A 25,136-nucleotide genomic window follows, 5' to 3' on the forward strand; every position below is an offset into this window, starting at 1 on the left:
GCCTGTACCTCGCGTCAATCTTTTTATTGACAAAAAGTCCCGAGTGTGGCTTTTCCCAAACTCTTCGGACCTCGGCCAGAATGTCCTTCTGCAAGAACAGGCCGGTACGCTCCAAAGGAGACAAGGTGAACGCCCCAGAAAGCACGCCCCCCTGCGGAGCAGGTGCCTCGGGCACCGGAACATCTAAGAAACTCATCATGTCCAGCACCCGGTCATGGAAAGCTCTGATAGAGCGGGGAAGGTCCTTGTTGTCCTGATCGCCTTGAGGGTCATCTGACAGGTCAGGATCCTGCTGAGCCGTGTCAGGCACTGCCTTGTCCACTGGGGACAATGGTGGCAGAGGCGGAAACGCAGGGGGAGGCACCACGGGCAAGGGAGGCGCCAGCGGGACCGCCAGCGGGACCGCCAGCGGGACCACCAGCGGAACGGGTGGAGCCGGAGGCGCGGGTGGACATATCTCCTTGAAAAGCCCTTTGAAATATTCCCTCATAAGCGCTTGAAATTTACCGAAAAAAGTGTTCTCAGGAGATTGTTTTGGAACCTGAGGAGGCCTCTCATGAGGTGGACAAATCCAGGGACGTAACGGAGAAGGGTGCCACACTGGTCCCTCCACCGACAAATCCACATAAATCAAAGGAGCCGCCCCCACGCGCAACGAAACATTGTGCGGAAGAGGCATCCGGGCGTTCCAATCATAAACCGGCCGGTAAGGATGCGCACAAGGGACCTTAGGTTCACCCGATAGAACCCTACACCAGGGGCCGATGGCGTAGTTGTAGGGGTAGTACCTAAAATGGCCGCCGTGGTTGTGGTGGGAATGGCTGCCATTTTGTCCTCATCTGAGGGTAACTGCGGCACGTGAGGAAGTGAGGCAGGGGTCCCCATCGATGGGTCAGGGGTCTTAATTTTAGCCTTAATGTAAGGAACCTCGGCAGAGCCGGTACTATGAGGCCTGGAATGTTTCTGCGACATACCAACCGCCAACTGAGCCTTCGAAGGAAGGGCCTCGGCACTGCCGGTAAAAGAAGAAACTTTCTTATCTGCCCCCTCAACAGGTCTGGTGTCACCACAAGAGCGGGAACGGTGCGCTTTCACCGATAGGGCCTTGCCCGGCCCCTCAGAACTGTTGGTATCCTTAGCCTCTGTACGAGGGACCTCGGACCTAGGCCTGGTAGAAGCCTTATCGGCACGGGCCTCGAACATCCGTTCAGTAACCTCAAGCCCAGCCAAGACCTCGGGGCGCACCCCGGTTTTGTCTTTGAGGGAAGCCGAAAGAGCGGCCTCAGAGCAAGCTCTGGTACCCCACGACTCAGTAGAACTGGGTCTACCGACAGCCCCCACAGGAGGAGCCTCGGAGCGTACTCCGGTGGATACAGGCCCCTTACGGAGACCCTCGGAGAAAACTCTGGTAGAATTATTAGGCCCGACAGGCACCTCAGGGCGAACCCCGGTAACAGAGCGATCAACGCCCCTCCCGGCTCGAGAGGAACCCGGAAAGGTATCCCCCGGCCGGGGAGCTCTGAAAAGTAAAGAACTTACCGGCCCTTTTTTCTTTTCCTCGATGAACGCCTGAAAATGCGAAGGAGGAGTCCGTCCGAACACCTCCTCCCACCGCTCCAACCGACGTTGAAGTGCCCGGACCGAAAGGGAGTCACAGTAAAAACAGGAGTCCCAACGGTGTTCCGGACCCAAACACTCTAAACAAAGAGGATGGGGATCCACCCTCGCAAAGCGACGGTGACACAATGAACAGTCTGGAAAATCTAGTTTAAAAGACATAGACAGACTAGTAAACGAACGCTAGCGAGAGCCAGAGAGGGAAAAAGGGAAGAAAGTCTTCCGAGGATGCAAGTGTGTGCGGCCCCGATCGTGTGGAGAAAAGGACTGATGGGTGATGCGCGGGGCGGAGCCAAGGTGGGTAGGGTTACGGCCGCCTGCCGGGCCCCGCGCAGGAAAGAGAGGAGGGACAAATGTTTGAAAAAAATGTGGATTCTTTTTACAAAGTGCTCCGGTCCCGTCCCACAGGACGGAGAGATGTCCCATAAGTATGGAGGAAAGGGGACGGGACGTAGGAGTATAACACTCACCGGTCTTACACCAGTCCCATCAATTCCATATCGCCCTGAAAATGACTCTGAAGGTCGAAACACGTGTTGGCTACATACATAAAAACACTTGTTACACTGCTAAAAGAACCACGTTTCTGACTCATTAATAGAGGCATTCTACTCTCATTCATGTATTAGTGCCTTGCGCAACTGTGTAGGGTCTCCAACCCCCTTCCTGCTTTCTCAGTCCAGGACATCATTTCAATAAAGGATATACTTGACGAAGATTCCCTTCTGGGAGTGAGGATATTATTTGTAGTCATCAATGTAATTGTCGAGAATTGATTGCTTATGCATGTCTAGTCAATATTTCACTATATTCCTCTTTTCATGACCTTAGTGCCAGTTTCTTTGTTTTTTGTTTTTGTTTACTGTCCTACATGCCTCTTCAATGGTGATGATTGTGTGGAGGAGCAAACTAAACGTGGAGACAGGAAGAAAAACTTCAGAATCCAGGCAGAGACTACCAAACTCATTACCCATAATGCAATCACATTCCGAGGTGTTGATTAACACCTGTGTAGCGAAGATGGGGGAAGGTGAGTATTGCACTAGGAATACAATGTGCAAACCACATTTCTGTGCAAAATAAAACATTGTAATTGTTAACATTTCCTTGCTTTAAGACTTCTTTTGCTGACGTGTCAGGCAGCCAGGTCTGAAGCTTGCAACTTAGAATGTGCCATAATACCAGAGGCTTTTATACAGAAATGTTGTGCTGGTGCAAACGTGATTTTGAACCACATGTGCACAAGGGAAAACATTGCTGCAATGCACTAAAATATATTATTTTGATACATTTTTGCAACAGGCCAAATGTTCCTGGTGCTAATACTGTTCCATAGTAACATTATAACAAAAGTTCGCTCTAGAAAAAAATGCCTTGAAAGAAGATTGGTTTGCCTAGGGGATTTTTACCCATTGCAAAATTGCACTTGTACTAGTGCAACGTTTCTGTAATAAGACCACTGGGACCATTCTACAAAATATGTTCACGTGAACAGATGATATTTGAATGTTTGCAACTACATTAGCTACAGTGCAAATTAGTTGTGGTGTATTTGCACATGTGCTAATCTAATTGCACGGGTTCAAATATAATGTGTACATGTGCTAATGTGATGGCACCTTAATTCTACCCCTCATGTCTATCAGTTCTAGTTTGACATGTACAAAATACACATGTACAAAATACTCTTTATCCTCATGCATTCCATCCTTGAAAAAGTTCAACAGAGCGCAACGTAAACCAATTGAATTTCATATTAATTAACCATGTACACGCTGGGTCTGCAATCTTTGACTCCCCCATCTTTTTGACTACAACTTCCATCATTACTAGCCTTCATAGTCAATGCTGATGAATCACGCAGTCGCAGTGCAAAGCATCCGTAGAGCTGCAGACTCCTTATATAAGCTCAGTCCTACCTGGGAAACAATGCTCTTCTCTAGATGGCTTTACTAGGGCAAAGGCGTATGTGAGATGGCTACATACTTGCCAACATTCTGTGACCAAAACGATGTAGGATTTTTCAACTTTCATAAATAATACTTTGCATAACAATTACATCACAGGAAAGTACAAAACGTACATTGTTGGCACCACTGAGCATTCTAAAGCACACAACCAATCAAAAAGCACAACATGGAAAGATTTTCAAATGTTTACAATTTATAATACAGAATGGTAAATTAATACTGATTTCAATTATCTAACTTCACAGAAGGACATCACACAGAACTAGCAGGCAACGTTTGCCACTGCTAGTAGGAGCAGCCTGGGCAATACATATGTATTCCTGCAATGCAAGATGAATAACTGAACAACATGGAGACTGATACCCTCCTCAGTCTGATCTGCAGATGCTGTGTGATGGTGGTGCGGTCTGCCACTTGCATTCACTGGTGGTTCACCTAAGGTCTGGGCAGAGTCACGTAGCTGTCAGATCAGTGGATTGGTCTGAGCCCATCACTCAAAGTAATCACTTACCCGCCCACCGCACAGACAGACTAATGTGTTGCATGCTTTGTCCTGGGCCGGTCTCAATCAGCCTGCCGTAGAGTCACATAAATGACCCACCCTTGTAAAAAGCAGTAGGATCTGTCAACCAAATTTGTAGGCGGTAGGACTGCTTAAAAAGCAGTAGCCTGCTGCCTAAATTAGTAGGGTTGGCAAGTATGTGGCTAGCATTTAAAAGCATTGGGCCCCGTCCTCAGGTGGCGAGGACCGAGTGTGCCTTCGCTGGAAGTACAGCGGCTGTGTGGCATATTATGAACGGCACCAGGCTATTGTCATGATGCCAGGGTGCGCTCCCTTCCCAAATGCAGGAAGGCCATCCATAGGAGCGGAAGGTGAATGCCCTCACTTCCAAGTACAGCTGCCTAATATGTTTAATAAAAGTGTTGTGCATCACATAAGCTAGGCGAAGGAAAATTACGTTGTAAAGTAGCCATTTAGTGTCTCCTTTCTGAGCCAGCAGCAGTCGCTGCCTTGGCCTTGGATCCGTGACGCATGATCTTAAAAAATATTTATATTTGGTCACCCAAGAGCGCAGTCTCAACTGTTCTCCAGACCACTACAGTACTAGAGAGCAGCGATAAGGCCTGGCGATGTAACCTGTCGAGCATCAATCTGCTCTGAACAAACTCTCAGATGCACTGAAGGATGCTGCAATTAGCCAGAATGCGCTATACCTCATACCCTGTGGACCCAAGAGGTTAGTGACTCTCCCCCACTTTGTACTCCCCCCCCCACCCCCTCTCCCCCAAGACCATCACCCTACTTGCGTTTCCCCCAGAGACCACTGAAACATTGTGTAAGTGTTTGGCAACAAAAAAGGCTGTGGTTTTTATTGCACATCACGTAATAATACACAATCATCATAATCATCATATAATACATAATGTGCACTTTTGGTCACGAGGTCCAGGGTTGTGCCCCTGGTCCGTGCCGCCACACCTGGATGGATTATCAGCCTTTCAGGTTCCCCGCAAAAGTTACTACCTACATTCTCTATCTGCCAGGCTTTCTACTAGTTCTCTGTAGAAATGTTCCATCCCTTTTTCAGACAGATAGGTGCCATCTTTGTGGAAAAGTTCTGGGTTTGCCAAACATATGGAGCTATGTTTAATGAAATGGATCCACAGAATTTCTCTACCCCTCTGTTACATTTCTTTCTTGCTATATCAATGGCCTTATATGAGTTTGCCCACAGCCATGTTTTTCTGGCCAACATTGCTGAGTACAAAATTTCAGGTTTCTTTCCAGTGTGGGCTATGCCTGCCAGGGAGGAGCATGTATCTGCCAATAACTGTTTTCTCCCCATCCATACCAAATCATTGCCCCCCAGATGTATGATTAGAAATTCTGGGGGGGACCCTAAATGCCACCAGGTCTGCTAGCCTGTTGTGAATGTCTGGCCAATTCAACCCCCTGTACCCCGCTGCGCCCCCACAATGACGTGATGGTGTTTTGAAAAGGTGTTCTTTCTTTAGTCTCCTCCGACCATCTCCCTGTTCTGAAAACGAAGGAATGTCCTATTATCCATACTGATTTGAGGGGGACGTCACACTCTGTTTGTGAAGAAAATTAATATTAGTTCCGGCCTTATGTACCTTCTGTAACAGTCTGATTTCCATCCCCTTATCGCTTTTACCTGTTGTGCCCCCCGTCCCCCTTGTCAGGCTGTAGTCGCTGCTCCTATTCTGAATGAATGAGTGCCATTTTCCTTACTGTCCCACCCGGCTTTGCCTATGGCTTTCATGAACACTGCTTTGAATTGAAATTGGCTTAGTGTTGCGGCATCCCTATGAACCAGGAAACAACCACCACCCACTAAACAGTAAATATTGATTTCACTTTTGCATCCTGTTGTGGATGTCTTCACTTCGATAGTGACGCTATATGTTTTTAACCTCACGTCTAATATTCCCAAACCATTGCTGGCTTTCTTGCTTGATGCTATTAGCTTGCTTATCCTGAAAGCCCCAAAATATGCTAAAGTAAATGCAGTTTTAAACAGTAGAGACTTGTATGGATGAGAGCATATTGTGTCTAATAGCCCAGTTAGCACTGTTCATTTCTGTAAATCCAACGGGCGCCTGTTATCTTTTTGGGGACCCTCTATTTTTCCCCAACCTTTCAAAGCGTTTGATATTAATGCACTGCAGGTCGGGTCCGGCCGTTCCTGGATCTTGGCAAAATATGCCACTGCTGTCAAATGCCTTTTTTCCCATTCTTTCTTTACCCCTTGTCTGTAAGCCCACTCCAGAAACTTGTTGATATCTTTTGTTGTTACTAACTCCATATGCGATAAACCCGTAACATTTAGTACCGTTTTCAGACACTTACTATATTGTGCATTGGTGTTGGTTGCCAGCGCCTTCTTGGCCTGGTCTAATAGCAACCCTGTTGCAGGGTCTGTGTTTTTTTTGCCAGAGGTAAATTCCTGCTGCCACCCCGTGTCAAAGGTGTGTGCTGTTGTTGGTTGTGCATCCCTGCCCTGTCATTCGGCGTGTAATGTTGAATTTTGTAAGGAATTTCTCCCGTATCAGAAAATCCTTCTTAACCTCTTCCCCCAATCTTATGTGTAAATGGGGCTTCTGGCAGCCTTTCGTCCTTAGTTCCAAGCTTCTTGCAAATGTTTTGCCCTGTGGGATCACCCTGGCTGCAAAATGTAGGCTTCCTGCCAATGACTGTATTTCTCTTATTGTGCCTTTGATCTTTCCTCTTAAGGATCTGATTTTGCCCCATAGTTCTTCTACCTTTTTTGCTCGGTATCCTACACACTCCTGCTTTAGAATCTATTTCTATACCCAAGAAAATTATGTTTGTTGCTGGGTTGGTGGTTTTCTCCTTTGCTAGTGGTATGCCCACTATGCTGCCATTTCCATCATTACTGCCAATGCGTTTTGACATTCCCCTGTCCCTGGATGACCCATCAGCATGAAATCATCCAGATAGTGCACTACCTGTGCTTCTGGTAATTATTTTTTAAAAACCCATTGAAAAAAGGAGCTGAATTGCTCAAATAGGGCTCATGATATCGTGCAGCCCATTGGTAGGCATTTGTCCACATCAAATTTGCTTTCCAATTTGAAACCCAGCCAACGTTGGGAGTTTGGAAGTACTGGTCGGAGTCTAAATGCTGACTCGATATCCAGTTTTGCCATTAGCGCCTCATTCCCACATTTCTTGACTATTCTGAGTGCCTCCTGAAAGTGCGTGTAAGTCACTGTGGTCTCTGTCTCTGGTATCCCATCATTTACTGACTGCCCCTGGGGGGTAAGACAAATGATGTATCATTCTGAACTGCCCTGGTTATTTTTTGGGTACCAGGCCCAGTGGAGAACATATGTATTATTTGAACGGCATTTCACTCCAAGGCCCCCCAATTCTGCCTACTTCTAGCTTTTTCAGAATTTTCTTCCTAATTATCGTGGGATTTTCCCTTGCTGATTTCAAGTTTTTTTGTATTTTCACTGATCCTTTTCCCCAAAACGGGATACTGAACCCCTCCTGGAAACCCTTTTCTATAATCTGAGTGATGTTTTTGTCCGCATAGGCTGTTAATAATGAAGAAAACTCCAAGACTTAAATTGGAGTTCTCCCTGGCGACCCTCTGACCTTGTCCCTCAGTTTTATTGTTCTTCTTTCTTGGACCCTTTGTTAGGTAACCAGGTGCACCCACTGCTGGCATGCCCCTCCCCCACATTTTGTACAGGCGTGCTTGTACCTACACTCCCTGCCCCATGAGCAGTACCCCTTCTCAAATTTCCAACATGTAATGTTGTTCCTGTTGGTGTTTTGTGGTGTGCTAGTACTCTGGCTGCGGGTATTTGACCTAGCCACCCATGGCTTGTTCTTCCGAAAGGGGGGTTCACCCTTGCTTTGATTCTCCGGCTCGGTGCTCTTATTTCTGCCTAACATGCACTGAGCTCTTTTCCCCGCAGCACTTCTATTAGTGAAAATATTTCCATGTACTCCATTTTCCGAATAGTTTCTTTGACCACCTTTCTATGTTCCATGCCAGGGACCTCTGAAACCTGTTTAAAATATTGGTCTCTAGTGCTTTCAGTTTCTATACCAACTGCAAGGTTGTGACCACTGTGCTTTGTTCTTGTGTTGCTGCAATGACTATGCTGTTGTCTGTTGCTGGCGTTCCCCCTTCTATTGTTGGAGTTGTTGTTATGGGCTCTATAGTGCTGGGCCCTGCTATCTCTTTCTGGTTCTGGGTGGGATTAGGGCCTACCCATGCCCTTAGCGGCCCTTCCCCACTGCTCCCTTGATCCACTGGTACTTCGGATCCCATGGTTTGCAGTTGTTTTTACCCCAAATCAGTCCTCATTTTTTCCAGTCGGTCAAATTTGGCATTTACTTCTTGATTCTTGCTGCACTAAATACTTGTTTGCAAATTCATCCAACATTTCAGTCATAAAAGCTTTCTTTACCTTGATTGTTGTTCTTCTTTCCGGGCCCGGCGCGTTGTCTGTTTTTCTGCTATGATTGGCGTTTTGTCCCCCTTGACTTTCTTCTATCGTGGTGCCTCTGTTTACTCGAGCTCAGTAATTTCTTCTTCCTCCTCACCTGAACTTTCACTTAAACGTTTCCTCACCCATGCCCAGCCGTGTATCTGTTCAGCTTCATCTGCCCATTCCATGCGCTTTGAATTCTTCTTGGTTGCCATTTTCTTGTTACAAGGTATGCAGCTACTGTGGTTTTGCAGTTCTTTCTGCTTTAACATATTCTGCACCTGTGTGCCGTGGAGTTCAGAATTTAAATGTTTTCATTCAGCCAAGTATGCCAGTAACTGTGGTCTTGTAATTGTATCTACGTTTAAGATTTAGGGCCTCTGTGTCCGTGTTATGCAAGACAAACGCCTCACTCTGGGCCTCATTACGGCATTGGAGGCAGCCATGGAGCTATTAGCTCCATGGCTGCCTCCAAAACTCTTCCGACTCCGCCCTGGTGAATGGAGCAATTACCGGTCCATTCCGAGGTCGGAGGGACCGGTAATTCCCCATTCACCAGGGCCATTCCCCATTCCCATTTGAGCCCCAATAGGGCTCAATGGGGAAGGCGCTAATAACGGTACCGCAAATTGCGTCTTCGTCTTCCATTTTGACATGTTAGTTTGTCAGCATTGTTATGGCCCCTGTCAAGGTGCCATTCTCATTGTCGTGAGAAGGTATGAATGTGCAATATGATTATCCGATTTTGGCACAAACACCTCCATCCATAGCTGGTTCCATGTGTTAAAATTGCAGCAAAAATTGTACCCCCCCCAACCCTCGCTCCCCTTAAATGGTATAATGGGGCACACCTTTACCGGGTCAAACCACAGCATTTTTGCCACATTTTTTGTATAGGCGACATTTTTGGCGCAATTTTATCACTGCATACCCCATAGCTGTAATCATATCCAAGACATATCTGTTCTGAAGAGTCATAAGTCGTATGGCTCTTAGCTCCTCCTTGATGGCATTGAATCCCTTTATGGTGGTGTTGATCATCTGCAAAAGTTCCCATCTGGTTATCTGTAACCATTTGGTATTTGCCATTGTCTGGAGCCCAGGCATAAAGATAACAGTAAAAACTTAAGCAGTCTTGCTGAACAATCTGTGTTCATATGGAATAGCATCAAAGGCCTCAATTGACTTGGCTGAGAAATCGTTTTCTCTCTTCATTTGATCAAGGAATTCAGCCGATCTCTTTTTCCTCATGTGAGCATCTGCTTTAGGAAACTTGCCAATGTTCAGGTCACTCTTTGGAATCACCAGTGCTGGAACATGAACAATCACTATAGAACATAGTCCTCCCCAGTTTCTGGGCAGCTTCATGTATGTTCTGGATCCACAGTCCCAATAGTGATTCAGTATCACTTCTGTATCATCTTTCATTCTTGGCACTTCGAAAATATTCGCCCACACTGTTGATTCTCTCCAACTTTCCTTGTGCCATTGTTTATGAAACATAGCTCTGCACTAGCCAAAGGCACTATCTGCAATGGACCTCCTTTGTCCTCGACCCACGTCATAAGCTTTGCAAGCCTCGGCCAGAGAGGTCTACATCAATTTTCCACTTGTTCAATAACTGGCTTGTGATGACCAGTTACTGCCACAGCTCTGCATATGACTTTGCCTTCTACCCAGCCATCTGGAGAAAGTACTGTTCCCCAGATTTGCATCTGGCCTCTTTCCTTGCAGCTTCAAACTTCTTCATCAGTCTTTCCTTGGCAGTTGAGCTTCTTGTTTATTTCCCATCTGATTCCAGCTCCTTTCATGCCAGGTAGTTCATATCTTATCACATGATTTCTGGTGTATGCTCTCTTGCTTGGCTTCAAATCTTGAACATAATCATCTTCATCTGGGGCTGACAATTCTGTCACCCATACCAAGGATGCGGTTCAACCCTGGAACTGAAATCTTGTGTGGCAGAGTGCAAGGTGAGTTAGGCAATGAGCTGTTTGGACATCTATTTCAGTAGCTATGAATATCCTAGAGTTACCCTTAGCATAAGGCAGGAGTGCACATACATAGCAATCCTCCTTAGAAGTTCTTTTTCCCACTTCTTTCATGTGCTGATACCACATGTTATTGTCACACCCCTGGAGTATACACAACTCCTTCCTAGCCCCAGAAGCCAAATGTTGTGACCCCTCCCACCTTGGTTGGCACAGGCTCCTGATTGTTATACAGACAGCCACCCCCAGACAGCCTAAGGGGGAAGTGGGTTAGGGAGAGGTAGTGGATAGGGAGGGGGTATTTAGGGTAACCAGAAAAGGGGATAACATAACCAAACAAGAACATGTAGCATACTTGTCTCACTTCCTAGCTCCTAATGTCAGCATCCTTCTTAATTAGAATACCAACTCTCCCTAATGCTCTTGTGAAGGTTTTCCTGAGATAGCGACAAACGTAAGCACATGAAGCATGGATGAATGTAACATAACACTTATAGACTCCTGTACCATGAAGGATATTTCCAGGCAAGTACTTCTTATTTAGTAATGCTCCGCAACATGTGTCCTTTCAGCTCCTAAGGCGGCACCTAAAGATCCTGTTCACACAGAACATGACTTGAAACATGATGAATTGGCACAACATGTAAATGAAACAGTGGACAGACACAAACAAATATAGTTACTTCACAATATGCATAGAACGCTGCCTTCACCCTAAAAAGTGTCTTTAACAGTTCTGCGAACACATGCATATTGCTGAAAATGTAACTCACGTGCGTCTTCCTAATCGCACATAAATTGGCACAGTGGTGCGTTAGCTCATTGAAAGAATTTTCTTATAGGGTGACAACACTCCTCACAAGACCCCTCACAAGAAAATCAGCATCAAACACCATAAACATTAATGACAGCACTTAACTGAGGCCTGAGGCCTGGGGGGACTCGCCGTTTCACTGCCTGGCCCGGGTCTCATGAAGTCACTGCCAGACACAGGTTCTGCATGGAAAGGTTCCTCACGTGCTCTGACTGAACACCTGCTCCCTACGGCCCGTGCCTGCCATGCCAACAATCACCAACAGGCAGCACAGGCCGAAGGAGCTCTTAAATAGCAGTTGGCTGCACCTGCCTCATTCCAGCCAACTGCTGCCCCAAAGGCTCATGGGGATTCTAGTTTTTTCCCTTTTCTTGAACAAAACACCCCTAACGAACAGCATTTCAGGCCCAGCAGACCCTTTTCCATTACCCCCTCTTCTAAGGCCGTTCCCTGGACCGGCTTTTTCCGGATGCACCCGATGAAATTGTCTTACCAACTGGTCTGCATGAACTGCCTCAGCCGGCTCACAAGAATCATCCTCTGGCCCACACCCCACCCAGGATATGAGATACCAGAGTCGAACACCACGCCACCTGGAGTCCAAAATCTTCTGCACTTCGAATTCGTCCTGACCATCCTTCATTATATCTGGGGCCTTTCTTGTTACCACACCGGGAGCTGTGGGTTTAATCAGAGACGTGTAACACTGGATGAATCTTCATATGCATAGGCAATCATAATCGTACTGCCATATCAGACACACATTTCACCACAGTATAAGGCCCTATGAAACGGGGCAAACATTTTAGTGACCCAAACAGTTTAATATGCTGCGTGGACAACCACACCCGATCTCCAACCACATATTTAGGGCTAGAACGTCTTCTGCGGTCTGCTTGTTTCTTATAGTTCACCTTAGCCTTATCCAGGTTTTGGCGTGCCCGGTCCTGTATCTCAAGAATCTCTTGTGTGCGTTCAGTTACCGCCGGAATCTTGTTAAACCTGGGCACTTCTGGTAACATTTGACAATCTTGACCATACAAACCGATATGAGGAGACATTCCTAGGGGATCATGTTTGGCATTATTGTAACACAATTCTGCTAGCCAGAGAGACCGAACCCATGAGGACCTGCCTTCTGCCAAAAAACATCGCAAATATTGCTCCATGGCTTGATTTACTCTCTCTGTTTGACAGTCTGTTTGTGGGTGGTAACTAGTGGACAGTGTGTAAGACATTCAGAGCATTTTACAGAAGGCATGGCAAAACCGAGAGGTGAATTGTGACCCCTGATCTGACACAATAGTCCTTGGTAACCCATGAAGTCTCACTATGTGCTGCAAGAACAACTCGGCCAAAACAGCAGCACTTGGAATTCCTTCACATGATATAAAATGTGCCTGCTCGGTCAGATAGTCCACTACCACTAAGATGTTATCACAGTTTCATCTTTGGGTAATTTGGTTACAAAATCCATAAACACACATGCCCAAGGTTCCATAGGGGTGGCTAGTGGTTGCAACAGTCCTGCCTTCTTCAAATGATCTGCCTTAGATCGTACACAAATCTCACATCTTGTCACATACTCTGCCCATCCCTCCCACCAGAAATATTGTTGCACCATCTCCTGTGTCTTTCTCACAGCACCATGTCCCGCCATAGGTGAATCATGACACCAGAACAGTGTCTTCTTTCTCAGTGCCTCATTAGGAAGAAACAACTTCCCCTCATGATAAGGTAGACCCTTTCGTATCATTATGGCCTTCCCTTTCTGTACCCACTCTGTCCACTCCGGCTTGGGGAAACCCTGTCGCACTTCCTCCAACACCACCTGCGTTACAGCCCCAACAATCCTTTCTGCTGGAATGATACTCTTTGCCACCTGACCATGCCCACCTAGATTCTCTTGCCGGGAGAGAGCATCAGCCTTGCCATTACGCCGGCCCAGCCTGTAAGTTACCGTAAAATCAAACTCCTCAAAACATTGGGCCCATCTCAATTGCCGGGAACTCAATGTCTGGGCTGATCTTAAGTATTGTAAATTCTTATGATCAGTAATGACCAATACAGAATGTCGGGCCCCCATGAGATAATGACGCCATTCCAGAAAAGCCTCCCTAATGGCCAAATGTTCCTTATCCATGATGGCATAATTCTTTTCACATTGTGTCAATTTGCGAGAAAAATAAACCACAGGATGTAGCACACCTTCCCCATCTGCCTGTGACAGGATGGCCCCATGCAAAATTAGAGGCATCTGTCTCCACCTGAAACTGTTTCTCCAATTTAGGATGACAAAGGATCGGGGCCTCAGTGAAAGCAGTCTTTACTCTCTCAAAGGCGTCCTCTGCCTCCTGATCCCACTGAAACTTGGTCGCCTTCCTCAACAATCTAGTAATGGGTGATAATTGCTGAGAAATTATGAATAAACCTTCTATAGATATTGGCAAAACCCAGATATGATTGAATGTCCTTCACACACTGAGGCGCTGACCACTTGGTTACTACCTGCACCTTCCTCTCATCTATAACCACCCCAGAGGGGGGTCAAAACAAAACCCAAAAATTCCACCCTAGTGGCATGAAATTCTCATTTTTCCAATTTGGCAAATAAATGATACTCCTGTAACCGCGTCAGTACTGCTATAACATGCTTGACATGTTGTTCCACAGTTTCTGAAAAAACCAAAATGTCATCTATGTACACAATCACAAATAAATCTATATATTTTCGCAACACCTCCTGCATAAAATGTTGGAACGCAGCAGGGACGTTGCATAATCCAAAGGACATCACCAAGTACTAAAAAAACAAATTTTGTCCGGAACGCCGTCTTCCACTCATCACCCTCCTTAACCCTGATGAGATGATACACGCACCTCAAATCTAACTTAGTATAAATTGTCGCTATCTTGACCTGATCCAACAATACAGAAATTAAAGGTAGCAGGAACCGGTTCTTAAAGGTTACCCTATCTAATGCACTATAGTCGGAGCAAGTCCTTAACATGCTCTCCTTCTTCGGGACGAAAAACAAAGGAAATGAAACGGGTGACTTGGATGGTCTGATAAACCCACAGGCTAACATCCCGTCTAGGTATGTTTGCAGATGTTGTGTCTCTTTCTCAGCTAAGGCATACACCCGACTGCAATGTAAACTCGCCTAAGGCTCCAACTCAATCACACAATCGAAAGGCCTATGGGGTGGTAACTGAGATGCCCCTCCCTTGTCAAAAACCTCAGAAAACTCTTGATACATTTCTGGGGAAGAAGTAACCACTGCCCCAATCTGAACCTGCTGGTTAACTCCTTCGACCAAAAAGTCAGAGCATTGGAAGCGAGTTGGTGGATTGAGTAACTGTTTAGGAGAAGGGGATGATTTCTGGGTTGCGCACAGTTGGCGTTTTAATAGGCTTGGGTGAAGGCTGCCTGAGCTGAGCAAGAGTAGGTTGCTGTTTGATTAGGGAGGGTGTGGGAAGCCCTGGACTGGCGCTTGTGGCTCGGGTGTCGGAGGTGTGAATAGTGGGTTGTTCAGGGGCTGCAGTGAGGTTGGGATTAATAACTGTTATCTGGACATCGGATAGCGGTGTGCAGGGCAGTTCGAATGGAGATACTTTAGGAAGGAAGGGTGTCGGGCATGAGGTTAGGAGGTGTAGTGGGCAGTAAATACAGTATATACCATGGAAACACGCAGACTGCCCTCATTAAGTGGATTTATGAACTGAAAAGAATGACAGCAGGACAGAGATTGGCAGTGGGTGACGTAAAGGGGCTATTAGTGGCGATCCTCGGAGACTCTGCTGATGATGTGTAGAAGAGGGCGGGGTTTCCTGGGGTGACAACCCAGAAGACGGCGCACAATGATTTGCCGTTCACGAACTGCAGGGCGGCGGTCTGGCGAGCCCTAAGGACACAGTACCCTGACACATCTGACATAGGGGAAATGATGTCTCGGAAAATGAGGGAAGACAAAGACTCCTTACAGTATATTCAGGAGATTGAAGAGCTCTGGCGCCTTGAAACTTGAGAGCCGTGGGACAAAACAGTAGCAATATTCTATCACATAGCCCGTCCAGGAACACCTAAGGAAGTTGGTAGGAATGGAAGCAAGAGTTTGGCCATAAATGCAGCTCACGATCGTTCACCATTGTAGATTATGGCAGGAGAAGATCAAGAAAAAGGCACAGGACAGGAAGATAGATGAAGCGAAACAAGTGCAGAAAACACTAGCTAAGTATGCAATGGAAGGGGCAGTACTAACCAGCCCAATTGCACCGGTGACGCAACAGCAGCAGCCGCCGCAGCAGTTGGCACAGCCCATGGGAGGAGGGTTCATGGGGTGGGGGAACACCCAGCAAGGGTATCGAGGAAGGGTGGGGGCAACCAAGAGGACGTGGGTTCGAACCACAGATGCATCACAATCAAGGGAGCGCTGCATGAGGGTTTAGGGGCTATGGGCAGCAGGTGCAGCTGGGCAATGGGGACTTTTCAGGGGGCTTCCAAGGGCAAGGGAGGGAGCCACCACAGTGTTGGACCTTTGGGCAAATAGGGCACATTTCAAGAGTGTATAGGAGCAGGGGGATGCAGCAGAACGTGGGAGCACAGGGACAGCAGCCATATTAAGGGGACTAGGACGACTACTATGCACACAATCAACAGCAGCGAGGACAGATGCAGGGCACACACCAGCAGATGGCACAAGTACAAGCCCCACAGATGCAATTACAGGTATCACAGATGCAAGCCCCAGTACCACAGTATTTACAAGCACCACAGGCTTACGGGAATACACAGCAATTGGCACAGCTAAAGAGCAATGACGCAGCAGCACATGTGGACTCCATGGCAACGTTAGACAACTGGGAGGGGTTACCATGATGGGGAACAACCCCTTTACAGGGAATCGGATGTCATTATACCCTCAATAGGACAACCCACAGACGAACTTGATGATGTGTCCCATCCTGTCAATCACACCCAACCCTGCTGAGGAACCTAGCATAAGGGTGGCAATGGGTGACAAAATGTTTTCCTTTCTTGTAGACACAGGGGCGACTAGGTCCTGCATTCGGGAAGGAGCCTTTAAATTGTCAGGCGATGCCATGAACACTCAAGGATTCTCTGGGGCACTGGAAATGGTTCCTTTCACAGACGATATCTCACTTTCTATAGGAGATCACGATCTATCTCTACCTTTACTTTACTCTCGACAGACCCCGTAAATATACTAGGACAAGACATTATGAGCAGACTGTACATGACAATTTCATTCACAGACAAGGGGATAGTGTGCTCCACACCAGGAATACACATGTTCAATGTAAGAGAGATTTTTCAGGCATATTGTGAACAGAGGGTACAGAGGGGGTGCCGGTGGACGAGGAGATGTTTCAATATGGAACTGACATTGCTATTGCATGGCTTCCAGGCATTGCAGGGAAAATGTGGCGTATTCCAAATGACTACCTATTCAGGCCTGAGATACCATTAGAAGAGTAAGAGGGAACAATAGTGCCAATAGAAATAGAGGCAGTGGTTGCGAGAGAGGACTGGATAGTGGTACATGGGATGGATGACACAGGACGAGCATGGAGAGCAGTGACCATAGTGGCAGAGGGGTGCAGGTTGACCACAGTGACAGACAATGAGCTATCCAGGGAAGAGAGCTTGGAGACAGATGGTATTCGAGATGAGTTTGACTTACTAGTTAAGGATACGCTACAGAGAGGTACCACAGAGGATGGCAATGGCGCTGGAAGCACCACCCCTATTCTGTGTGGAGGATCTGGCCATGGTGCCAGCACGTTATGGACAACAAGTCCCTATGATATGGGGCTCTTAAAGAGCATAGGGGGAGTGAAAATAAAACTGAAACCAGGAGCAATTTTGTCAAAAGTGAAACAGTACCCACTAACAAAAGAGGCAGATGAAGGTATTTATGAAACCATTGCAGCACCGATAGAGAGAGGCATTCGTGTACCGTCAGAGTCCCCATGTAACACTGTGGTGTACCCAGTGAGAAAGGCGAAAGGGGGGTTGTGGCATTTTATACAGGATTTAAGGCTTCTTAATCACATTGTAGAAGCAGAGTATCCTCTGGTTGCAAATCCAGCGACGATCCTATGCAGCATCCCAGCAGAAGCTGCCTGCTTCATGGTCATTGACTTGAAGAATGCCTTCTTTTCAGTCCCACTACACCCAGATTCACAGGACTTGACTTTCTTTATGTATAGAAACCGTGAGTGGAAACATACAAGAGTACTGCGAGTCACCATCTATCTTTCACAGAGTGATACAGATGAACTTGTGCAATATACAAATGGAGAGCACAGTGTTACAGTACATAGGTGACATTTTAATTTGCAGCAAGACAGAAGATCAGTGCAGGCAGGACACAGTGCACATGCTGACAGACAGTGTAAACTGACAAGGGGTAGCAGGTGGACAAGGGCAAGCTACAATACTGTCAGAAGGAGGTGCTTAACATTGGAATTGGAAAGACAATCTCCCAAAATGGCCCAAAAGATTACCCCAGAAAGGGCAGAGACAATATGAAAGACAGCCAAGCCCACGACAGTGAGGGAAATGCAACAGTTCTTATCTTAGGGTTGTGCAACTACTGCCGGGCATGGGTATTCGACTACAGTACATACACAAGGCCTCTATTGGGCGCTCTCAAGGAAGGACAGAAGGGACACAAGACACTGACATGGACCACAGAGATGACTGATGCATTTGACATCCTGAAAGAGGAACTATGCACAGCACCAGTATTAGGGATTGCAGACTACAAGAAGGAATTTTTCCTATTCTCTCACACTGATTGTGTGGTGATGAAAGCAGTACTGACAAGCTTAGGACACAAACCCATAACATAATACAGTGGGAAGCTTGACCCAGTAATGAGAAGACATTATCAGTGTGAACAAGCTTTGGCAGCTGCCGCATTCGCTATAGAGAAGTCAGCAGCAATTATCATGGGGTGCACTACCACTCGGTAGGTACATGGAGCATGCCCTCTTTGCATTACTGCAGAGGCCAAAGAGCACACTGACAACACACAGAGCATCAGGGTATGAAGTGATACTTTCAAATTCATCCCTGAAGATAGTGAGGTGCAGATTGGTCAACCTGCAATTTTCCTACCAGATGTTCTACAAGAAGGAGACTATGACCATGACTGCGGAGAAAACATACAGGCATTCAGTGACATTCACAAGGTAGATGAGGATGCACTTGAGTGGGGAGACGTGTTGTATATTGGCGGGTCTTCAACTATTAACCAGACAGATGGGGTGAGGCTTACAGAAACTGCACTACTGAGGCTGAAGGAAGACGGGACAAGTGAGGTAGTAGCCAGTGCGCAATTACCATCCCATTATCCAGCAGAAGCAGCAGAACTAGTGGCCCTAATACTAGCATTGGAGCACAGCAGAGACAAGGAAGTGACAGTATACTCTGACTCAGCTTATGTGACATCAATGGTACACTCAGGGCTGGCACGATGGATCAGGAGAGGATTCAGGAGGGTGGATGGGACACCAGTACAGCATGCACTCCTATTGGGCAAACTGATCCAAGTAATTGATTATCCAGCATGGGTAGCTATAGTGAAGTGCCAAGCACACACTAAAGGAGACGATCCTATCTCAAGGGGAAACAAAGTAGCAGATTTTGAGGAAAAATGTGCAGCATATTTTGGAGAGCTGTTAGAAATATAGACGCATCATTAAATGCTCGAGAGTGTGTCAGGAACATGGTACTGAAGGAAGCGTACAATGCACTGCCAGAAACACAGATTGTGGAATTGCAGGGAGCTGCATCCAGGGAAGAAAAGGAGCTGCGGACTAAAATGGGATGCACAGTATCTCCAACAGATGCCCTATGGCGGCAGAATAACACAGGGAAAGTGGTCATGCCATTAGCCTTATTAAACACAGCACTGACAATTGTGCCACCCAACACACACAGGAAAAGAGGTAATTGCTACCCGCTTTGGAGAAACATGGTTCTGTCCTAATTTGGTGGAACACATGGCTGAATTTGTAAGTAAGTGTTTGATGTGTAAGCAATTTACCGAAGGGCATACCTTGAGAGTTGTGAGAGGAGCCATACCTCGACCAGTAGGCCCATTCCAGCATTTACATGTCGACTACATTGACATGATCCAAGTGTGTCAAGGCTACCACTTCATGATAGTGGCTGTGTGTCCATTCTCAAGGTGGACAGTCAGGTCCCTCTTCACATGCTGATGCCCTCAGAGTGGACACATTCTTGGTTAAGGAAGTGTTCCCAGGGTGGGGTGTGTGTGAGTTCCTGCGGTCTGACAATGGCCCTAATTTCGCCAATGGTTCCAGCACATCACCACGTTGCTGGGCCTTCAACATAAATTCACCTGTGCGTACCACCCGCGAACAAACAGCGGGTGTGAGTGTCTGAATGGCCTCCTGAAGGAAGCCATAGCCAAAACACAACAGAGCACAAAAGAAATGTGGCTGCACTGCTTACCTCTTGCTTTGTTTGCACTGCGCAATAAGCCTGGGTCCGACCACCATTTAATGCCCCATGAGGTGATGATAGGACAGCGCATGCATCTTCCACTGGCTCCTCCCACAAGAGCACTGAAAGACTGTGAGGATAGTGCAGATGTGTTGGGGCAAGAGATGCACAAATACATTACTTCCTTTATTGCTAGTGCCTCTTTTATCTCTCACCAGATACAGCGACACTGGAGGGGCCCAGAAGACAGCAAGAGAGCAACTGCAACAATGCACCAAGAGACTCAGAACTGCAGAGACAAGTACATGTGGGGGACCTACTGCTAGTGCAGAACTTTATCAGGCTTTGGAATGCACCAAGATTCACAGGCCCTCACACTGTGGAACAGGTGGCAGACCATGCTGTCAGGCTCAAGGGGAAGACAGTGTAGAACCACCTGTCAGATATAAAGCCCTACAAAGCAGTGACCTTACATGGCAACGTGTTCAACAGGACCAAACGATCAGCAGCAAGGATAGCAACAAGCAGATTCTGAACTTACACTTCCAAGCGGAGGACACCCAATGGTTACTCGCTCACGGGCAGCAGAGTTAGGGACTGGACTGCGCATCGACTTAGAGTAAGGGTACACTGTCTGTTTATTTTATTCTCTACGCACCTTCGATGAGTAAGCCGATGTAATTGTTGATGATTGTTCATGCTGCCCGCTGCCCACCACCCAGATACTTTCTCAAACCAATTTGTCCACACTGTGAGAAGACCCAGTAGGTTCTTGATCTCCTGGAGTATATTATCTTGCCTCTGTAGAATATTTGACCCAAACATACCCACAGCTCGAGCACGGTGATCCTCCTATCCTCGCCACACTGAGAGACCCATCTATAAGGAAAGTGTGGGAAGAAGTCTTTGTGTTTGCCATAATATGACTATTCGGTCCACAGGGCTTAAGAGTTACGTACAATACTAAAACAATAAGGCATTTCTTTCAGCAATTCAGACGAGCAACTATATCTCCAGAATGCAGGAGGATCAGCAGCAGAGGTAAACATGAGAGAAATAATAAAGAATGTAGCTATACTGTTGTTTATGATTATTCCTAGCGGGATTGTTTTGTTTATATATTGGAGGATCTCCTTTGTTGCCAGTGCTACCGCTCTATCCTCTACTAACCTTCCCCCAACCCAAGCAGGTGGAACGACCATGTCAGGTTGACAGGAGAGCACTGCAGACACGGTAAGGAGAGGTAAGCGCAATGTTGACAGAGACATGAAAGGGGCAGACATGTATCTCACTGACACTCCTCGAGTGCCTCCAGAACATTCATAGCAACTGAAATACCAGCAGCCAGAGCACAATGCTTGATGTATCTCTCAATGGTGACAACTCGAGGAAGGTTTCAAGGGAAGACAGCAACACTGAGATGGATGTCTCAAGCAACATTCCATATGAAGATAATTACATAAAGACATTGGACATGATGAACAGTTAGTGGTAATTAGATGAAGCTATACAGTACGTAACAGATGGGCTGGAGAAGGGAGTAACTAAGACTATAATACTGAACGAATTGCCATGTCTGTGGATGAGAGTGAAGGAGACAGGAGGAGAACCTGGATGCTGGGAAAGACTGCAGATACTTGTGCATTGCTAAGTATACACAGAAGATGGATGGAAGGATGGAGTGGTGGTGAGCAAAGCACTGACACTAACGCAAGCACCAGTGAACAAAATACAAGAAGAAAATGACAAGTTCCTGAAGGAATGGGATGTGAGCGCAAAACTGCTGACATAGGGACAATTAAGCTGGACCAATGGCAATTATAACCCTGAAGACACCAGCACTATGTTATCAGAATAACAGGGAAGTAGAAGCATGCTGCTATGAAGACAGGAACAGAAGTACTGATGGACCACTACTGGGCGTGCGAATCGAAGGCATACAACAAGCTGCCACCCAACTGGGGAGGAGTTTTCTCGTTGGTACACATCAATATGTCATCATTAGTCATGCCCCGAATAGTTGTGAAGCTCGATTAATTCCCAAAGATGGACACTAACAAAAGGAAGAAGAGATATGTGTAAGGGGAACAAACAGCCAAGACCGAGAAGCCAGCTGATTTGAGCAGAGTAAAGAGAGGAAGAAATTACTCCTCAGAAACAGCACTAGATGAAGTTCCGCCACAATACCGACTGTTCAGCAGGACACAAATGTTCTTTTCAGCAATTATACCATCTGTACAGGCATACACAAATGCAAAATGGCTGCAGATTACTCGTTGGGAGCCGATGGTGACGATCGACTCCACAGTGAATGGGTTCAATACAATAAAGAAGAGCGTGGAGCGGTGAGCTTGGCAGTGCTCCAGAATAGATACGTCCTGGATCTGCTCACAGCAATGGAAGTAGGAGTTTGTGCAGAAATCAGTTCCTGTTAAACGTTCATACCTGCCAATGACGAAGGCAACAGTACCCTGTCAGAAGCGGTATTTCAGCTATCGCACATGCATGCAAAAATCAAAGAAGAAGCAAAGGGGACTGGGAAGCACCAGAGCTGGATAGTGTACATATGGTCATGGATGCCGTCATGGCTGTCAGATGGACTAAAGTAGTGTGCTGTTATATAAACTAGTCTTTCGATGATCATGCGAATTACTATGGACACCTCACAGGAATAACAAAGATATGGCAACCAAGAGCAAAAGGATTAACGTATAAGGATGTGGTCGACAGGTCGACCAGAGGGGGGACTAAAGATGGAGTTGGGATCCTGGGACCACCCTCCCCTCCCGTCAAGTTCATGACAAGACGGAAGGGCAGAACAGAAAACAAAGCAACCACCCATTCTATTTCAGACGAATCCCAAATGCACCAATGATTGACAAATACACTGAGAGATACCCTCTCAGCTGGCCATATAGACAATTTCAGTACAAATCTATCCATGTGTGGGAGAAGAGACAGTGATCATGGACAGGGACATCTATATGGACAGTCTCGACTGAGCACCAAGAAGCCGCGTTGCTGACATCATTAGAGACACTGTGACGCAGCAGCGTTAGACATGAAGTACATGTGCAGTCTGCACTGCCTCACACAAACACACACTTGAATACATGAAGAACATGAATGCACAGTTTTATAGTTAGAGGGCAGATATGTATACATAGTATCATTGCTTTTATTATTTTGTCATTAGCCAAATGCAGTAACACAGAAACTGCAAGGCACAAGAGATCCTGAGCAAGCTTGCTGATGCTTAAAGCCAATAATCGTAGGACATATAGGAGTATTTATGGAACCTGATAAAACCACATATAGCTAACCTATAGGGAAAGTAGTATAACATGGACAATGTAGAAACTGCATTATAAGGTTTAGGAAAATTACAACAGGCCTCAAATCAATGAGCAAGAGATGAACTGAGCCGATTCAAGCTGGACAGAGAGCAATGCGCCTCGGACAGGGCCCACAGCCAAGGCCAAGAGATACAAAGACATTCCAATCCCCAGATGATAAAGGGACCAGCTGCAGGAAAACATAATAAATCTTCATAATTATGAGCTGCAGAGCTCAATTTTGTGGTACAGCTGAATGGAACAATGGACAATCTTCCAGGGTGGGAAGAAGCCAGTCCCAGCAGCCTGCCACAGATTGCTACAAGTGTTGCTACCATTAGGAGAGTATTCTCATAAGGCAAAGTTAGTGTACACAAGTTACAATAGAGACACACAATCATTTGCATTACCTTGAAGAGGTACACTGAGAGCTGAGAACTCGATCAAGTCCCAGGCATGGGAGAATCAGCTCCAGCCAATCACAGTTTAGCACTCCAGGGGTGGCTAGCAACCAGCAAAAACCAATGGTAATCCAACTACTCTGCAACAATGTGATAGTAAATTGGGGATGGGACAGGCCAGCCGCTTGACATGTAAGAGCCAGTAGAATAACGCATATAGTTGACTAGACTCCTGAGAGCCAATCCTACACAGCGATAGGTTTTTGGAGAGCGGCCCAAGTAATGACAGAGTAGTGACGCAATTTTGTACTAAAACTGGCCTGCGAGCCCGAAGAAGCCGAGATCTACTGGAATCTATCTGTGTTCTTGTATCGATCCTTGCTGGATTTATTTGTAATAAACCCCAGTTTGAACTTGCCGTTGATTGAGTCCTCTGTGTATACTGGGAGAAGGAGTTGGGCTCTCCATGTCCGCAGACTTCCAGCATCACTCTGGCATACCTGGGAGTCTGTCCCAACAGTACAATACGGTACGTTGGGCTTACCTGGCAGCAATACAATGTTCTTGCGCAGTGCAGGGATATCTGGCTTGCATGTCCGTATCGGCAAGCAGCGGAGAGCGGCAGAGAGCTCTTGCACCCTTATGTTTCGCCCTTCTGATGAGCCCGGCTACGCCATCCGTCGAACAGGTCTCCTTGGAATACATCATTCTGTAGCCAATCAGATCGCTTCATGTGAGCTGTGGAAGCCGATTGCTGGTGGTTTTCTTCTGTGACGGCCATCTTGCTGTGTCGGAGGGTATTGCTGGGCAATAGGTGGCTGGTGTTCCCAGGGTGAAGGAGAGGTCCTGGGGGTCTCAAATCGGACCAAATGCTCAGTGGAGCGGCAGAGAGCTTCTGCACCCTTATGTGTCTCCCTTCTGATAAACCCGGCTCCGCCATCAAAGAACTGATGCCTGGCAATGTCACATCTTTGGATACAGGTGACAACACCTAGACCCATGGCCCCCAGATAACTTCACTGGTGAGCCCATGTAGAACATTGCCCCACCACAGAAGGACACAAACACCAATGGGGGGCATTATACTGGAGAGCATGTTCAAAAGCCCACTGATCCTCAGCCAACCCCTTGCCAAACAGGGACCGATCATGTCATGCGACAGGATGACACACAGGAATCACACCATGAGGCAATGATTGCAATACTCTGAGACATGGAGGCCAGACAGGATCACCAGGAGGAGCTTGCCTGACAATAACTGAATGCTCTACAAGAAACCTGGCAAGCCATCACAGTGCTAATAAAGGCACTGGATATTGTAACACCCGTTGGTGTGCCTCCAGCACTGACCTGGCCATAGCCTTCACTTTGAAGAGCCAGCGAATGAAGATTGCCACTGAAGCCACCTCACGTGGATTACAGGTCATGTCCGGGATCCTCAAAAGGCTAGAGAAGTCCCTGAATCAGCTGAGAACAGCAGTGCCACACAATCCCACCACATCAACCTCTGCTACAG

General features: G+C 46.7%; 1 long non-coding RNA gene across 1 annotated transcript in view; it reads left to right on the forward strand.

Annotated features, from left to right (window-relative positions):
* The first annotated feature begins 2,054 nt into the window (after positions 1 to 2,054).
* The window catches only part of LOC138515992 (uncharacterized), a 173,541-nt gene continuing 150,459 nt past the window's right edge, over positions 2,055 to 25,136 (forward strand). The window contains exon 1 of the long non-coding RNA XR_011282197.1: positions 2,055 to 2,647. This is a non-coding gene — a long non-coding RNA (uncharacterized lncRNA). The remainder of the gene's footprint in view (positions 2,648 to 25,136) is intronic.

The sequence above is a fragment of the Ambystoma mexicanum genome, chromosome 6q (genome assembly GCF_040938575.1).
Source record: "Ambystoma mexicanum isolate Mex_15411 chromosome 6q, UKY_AmexF1_1, whole genome shotgun sequence".
NCBI lineage: Eukaryota > Metazoa > Chordata > Amphibia > Caudata > Ambystomatidae > Ambystoma > Ambystoma mexicanum.